Here is a 5,625-nt window from a genome sequence, read left to right as displayed (position 1 = left end):
AATCTAGTGGTCTTGGTTTCGTGACCTCCCTTTCGGGCAAGCCGAAAACACATGGGTGGATTTGTATTTCCAACTACAAACCCTTTAGCTTAAACCACAACCACTAGGTGAAATCACCATTAAACTACATCTAATTTATCAGCAAGCAACACCCAACAATAATATCACCACATATTTGCTAAATCACACCCCAAGAATGGGGTTTTTAGCCACACATCAAGAAATAAAATAATACACCTAAAATGATACCCAAATCAAATGGGTATAAGAAATTGAACCTTGATTTAAGCAAAGGACGGAGAATGGAGAAGACCCACTTCCAACTTGCGGAAAATGAAATCCTTCTCTCTTCAAGTCTCCCACAAAAACCTCTCCAAACTTGAGAGAAAAATAATGGTACAACTCCTTAAAATTAATAATAAGTTCAGTATTTATAGACTTCAGAAAATAGCGCTGGTAGATCTTTCGGCAAAGTTAGTCAATATCACCGAATGACTTCGGCGATTCGCCCTTCATCTGTCTCATCGCTATTTCATGCTTGCTTTCCGCATCTTCACATTTTGGACCATTGGGCGGTATAGTACTGCTTCACGAAACTATTCGGCGAAGCACCATCTGCTCCTTTCATCGTCTTTTTGATCTTTCTCCTTCAGGGCTTCGCGTACTGGAACAAAGGGCGGAGTAAATCTCTTCGGCGAATCGCCAAGTGTGCTTGGTGATGCTCAGGCTTCAGGTTCTTCGTTCTTTTCGGCCATTTTGTTCCTTTTTGCGCCTAAGTGTCCATGCTTTCACTAAAACCTCAAATACCTGAAACTTAAGAGTTTTCATCAGACATTTAGACAAAATAAGCATACGAGGACACTATTCTTATCAAAATAAAGCCCTAAATGAGTCCAATTTGTGGACTCATCAACACCCCCAACTTAAAATTTTGCTTGTCCTCAAGCACATTCAAGTTCAGCCGTTCAAAAAGGATGTCTCAAATAGTGCTACACAAGACTCAATCATGAACATACACAATAAGATTCAAATTACTTATGCAAAGATAAACTATGTACTCAAAGATTCAAGTTGTGATAGACCATTACCAGAGATTCTCATACTCGCAATACTTGCTACTTGTGCAAGTTCAAACCCTACAAAAAGTATCTAAATGCACTCACATGAAGAATGATTCCATATTCACACACAGAGGTTAATCAATTCAAGATCAGGAATCGGATGCAACGCTCACACTCAAAAAGAGGAACACAATGCATGCTTTCACCCATAGGTTTGCCCTTATTTTCCAATCGACTTTTGATTCGGCTTACTCAAGATCAAAAAGGTCTTTCTAAGGCTTGTAATGGGGTTGAGTGCAAAGGTATGGTCATTTAGGCTTAGTGACTTTTTCCTCGTGAGATGTGGTATTCTCAAGGCATTCCCTTCTCCTCCTTTATCAATACTTTTTCTAAAGCTTCTAAGTCACCTTTTTATTCACCTTCATGGATTGCTTGGGACCTGATTTCCTTCGTACCTTTTTTTTTTTTTTTGCATTGAAGGGGTTTCCACTTATGCAATCCCATAGGTTAGGGGGGGATTTTTCTTGCACTTCTTGACTTCGCCTTTTCCTCTTCACCACACCCCCAACTTAGGCTTTTGGCCTAAGTTGGCTATTCACTAAATCACAAATTAAGAGGATTGTAGGTACTGGGTCAAGTAAGGTCTAGGGTTCATCAAGGTTCTTCCAAAGAAAGGTAAGGCTCAAAGGGTGTTCAACAGAGTTTCACACTCTCACGGGTAGGCCACAAAATAGGTATATTTCAAATTTGGCTCACACTCTTTAAAGTAGCCTAAGATCATTTCAAGAGGACACCTTTCTAAATCAACTAGACTAACAAGACAAATTGTAGGTTTATTCATGCATGGTTCAAAGCAAGCTAATCACACAAGGCAATGACACTTAAGTCAAACAAGACTACACACTTTCGCTAGTGTGCAACGGTCATTACAAGTGAATCAATTCGATAAATTGCTAATCACAACGAGATGCAAAGAGTTCACATATTGTTTATGCAACTTCATTTGGCCTCGTCGTAGCTGCGCATTCATGTTCGTTCAATTGAGAGCACTATTCAAGTCATCAGTATTGATCGAAACCGAGACTCAAATTTTGCAAAAGAACAACCACATTCAACTCGTGAGGGGTGGCAAAAATGTGCGAAGGGTCAAAATCATTTTGCAATTAAATGTAAACGGAGCCACGAGCTCACACATCCACAGAAAAGCAGTTATTAACATAATTATAAACAGACAACCCAAATGTATTCAAAACACGAATCATGAACAACACACAAAAGTGTGGGCCTCACCCCACCACAAATAAAAAGCAATTTGTCCTCAAATGCAGGTAATATGGAATCCAAACTGGAAAATATAATAAGACAAAGAGGGAGGTAAAGAGGTGATCATGGCTAATAGGTCGCTTCATCTGTCTGGGCATCAATACCCGGAGTGTTGTTTGCCTCTGCAGCAAGATTAGCTGCAATCAATTGATCTATCTCCTGAGCTGGTCCGAAGGCCCGTATTGCATTAACAAAACTTCTAGCCCATGTAGGCACATTAGTGTCGATGGGTATTCGTCTCTTTGCCCTACCTTCATTGGTATATTTTATTGGTCTGGCTAGCTCCGCTTTCTTTTCATCATTTTTAAACTCTCGTGCTCTTATGTACCTGGGTGAATCATTTCTCCCTATGACTTTTGGTCTAGCCATTTCTGCAAAGGCTTCAAAGATAAGTTAGATAGTAATTCAAACAGAGGTAAACGGGTGTTTCTGAGGGTGGAATCACATAGCCAAGCTAGTTGGCGAAGTGATTATCCTGTCAGGCTAGTCGTTGAAAATGATGCACATTTTATACAAGGGCGCAGACAAAGGGCGAACAAAGGATCTTTTGGCGAGTCGCTGAGTACATTTTGCGAATTAAACTGCTCGCCTTCACAGATCAATGAATACATAAAGTAGCCAGTTAAAGGCGAAATGGGGTAGTTAGGCGAAGCGCCGAGCTGTCGGTGGAATTTATTCACCTCACCGCTCAGCTCAACGTGTCTATTTTCGACTCAGGCTTTCAAACCTCACCCCGCAACCCAGATAGCGCAATGCAAGATCGTACCACACCAATTTAACGAAGACCCAACACAATTCTAGCTATCCCATAGCAAAATGATTTAACTCCAAAGTACAGCCTAGTAGAATCTCACCGATTTCGTAAATACGAACAGTTAATATTCGATAATGCAACGCAACTCTATCGACTCAGAGACTCATCAGGGAGTTTACACTATAAATCATTATGCAGATGAGTATAAGTTTTGATAAAACAACTGAGGGGTTCGATCACTAACCTTTGGTGCTAAATTAGATTGCACTGACGTCCTAGGTAGCAATGTGATCCAAATTCGTGCACAATTTGATACTTAAAATACTCTAAAATGTGCAAGAGATATAACTATTAAAGTTTGAGTGTGAGTTTGCGAAAAGGGACCAAGTGAAAGAAAGTGAATGAAATTGAGGTTTTAAACCTGCAGTTTGTGACCGTCCAGTTTTTGCTATTTCGGCGATGTAAGTTGATCTCGCTCGATCACTTGGCGAAATGCTGAATGTGTAATTTCCTCACCAAATATATCATAGTTTTTAGTTCAAGTAAGAATTGCATCGGCGGTCATTATCGAGATCGCCAATTGGATTGGCGATTCGCCGACAAAGTTCATACTCTGCCGAGTTGTACAGACTAACCTTTAAGCTTTATTGCGTCAAATAGTGGGAATGCTCGGGTACACCAAACTTGTCAGCGACCAGCCAAACTGAATTGTTGCTCTCCCTCATGCATCCTATCAAGCGCTTTCCTTACTCTATCTGTAAAAATAACACACTATTATTTTATCAAGGTAACAAAAGGCGAGGAAATGGTTTTGGGTTGCCTCCCAAACAACGCCTTAGTTAACGTCACCGCACGACGCAAGTTAACCTTCAGACCTCACTCTTAGGGTTAGCCATAGTATCACTAGGCAAACCCCCTTGTTATCTCAGATTTAGATGAGACGAGATATGACCCATTTGGGTCTCTAATTGTTTGATTGAAACTAAGTGAGAAGTAACAGTCTGGCTGAGCCTAGACACGTCTTCTTTCATACCTTTTAGCATTTGTCTGACCCTTCAACTTTGTTTAGAATACGCGAGAGCATATCCTCAGACCTACCACCTTCCAAATCATTGGGTTTCTGACACTCGTGGGGAGACACGTATCTATACTTCTTCCCATTCTTCCAATTTGGATTATGGTCCGTCCATTCGCGATCTCGATCCTTCCAGCCTTCATCTCTAACCCATTCTTGATTACCACCCTGCCTTGGGGTAGTTTAAGCGGTAGCCTCCGCCTTGGTTAGCTAGAGAATTATCTTCCTCGTCATAAATGGTTTGAAACTTCATCTCCTCAAGATTCGCACCCCGAATTCCCATAGCATTGATACTACGGGCTCAACCCCTATGACATTATTGGATAAAATGTCAAGCTGCATCATGATATTGGCCATGTTTTGATCTCTCTCATTATCTTTCTCAACCTGTTCCTTGGATAGCTGAAAGGTGACCGGTGAGACCTGGTCTTCACGGGTGTACCACGCCCTGTTGATTGTCATTCCATCGAGAAGTTGAGCTGCTACTGCATATGGTTGCTGCATCAATCCTCCAGGCAAGAGTTGGTCAGCTACAACTTTGTTTACCGAGTCGAGACTCTGATAAAAGTATTGAAGAAGCCCATTATCAGGTAGACCATGGGTTGGGCATTGTAGCACCAATTTTTTAAACCGGAGCCACGTTTCATGTCGAGGCTCTCCATTCAAACGCTTGAAGCTTTGGATGTTATCTCGGATAGTCATCATCTTCGAGGGAGGGAAAATTCACACATTGAATATGGTGACCAACTCCTCGCACGAAGTGATCGAGTGACGTGGTAACTCAGCTAGCCACTTGCACGCCTCCCGCATCAATGATAAAGGGAATAGCCTTAATCAAACCGACTCCTGGGAGATGTTTTTGAACGAGAATGGTCCACACACATCTACGAAGTTTTGAAAATGCTCATGTGGGTCTTCATGTGCTAATCCACAGAAAAGTCCCTTCAGTTGTAAGAGTTGCAACATGGTGCTCGTTATGTGGAACACCGCATTTCCCTCTGCTGGAGGTAGACGGATGGCCCCAACACCTCCCATGAGATGTGGATCATTGATGTTGGGGCTCTTGAACATCGTTGAGGTTGCCGATGTCGTCCTGATGGCCCACCTTGATCCCGTTACTACCATTAACACTCATACTCTCTGAAATGTTCACACAATCAATCAAAACAAAACTAAAAATTAAGTTAGTAAATTACAACTAAGAATAACAAAAATTCTACTAATCTAAAAATTCTCAAATAACAGCACTCATCGACAGCGGCGCCATTTTGATACTTATCATGACCAACGACACTAACCTATGGTATGGGTGTCTACGATCGTCGATAGTATAGTAACCCACCTAAATGTTGGGATCGTGTCCCAAGGGAGTGGTTTTGAGAATTAATAGAAAAATAAAATTTAATTCTAAC

This window comes from Solanum tuberosum, unplaced genomic scaffold (assembly GCF_000226075.1).
Source record: "Solanum tuberosum cultivar DM 1-3 516 R44 unplaced genomic scaffold, SolTub_3.0 scf00088, whole genome shotgun sequence".
Taxonomy (NCBI): Eukaryota; Viridiplantae; Streptophyta; class Magnoliopsida; order Solanales; family Solanaceae; genus Solanum; species Solanum tuberosum.
This window is presented reverse-complemented; position numbering follows the sequence as displayed.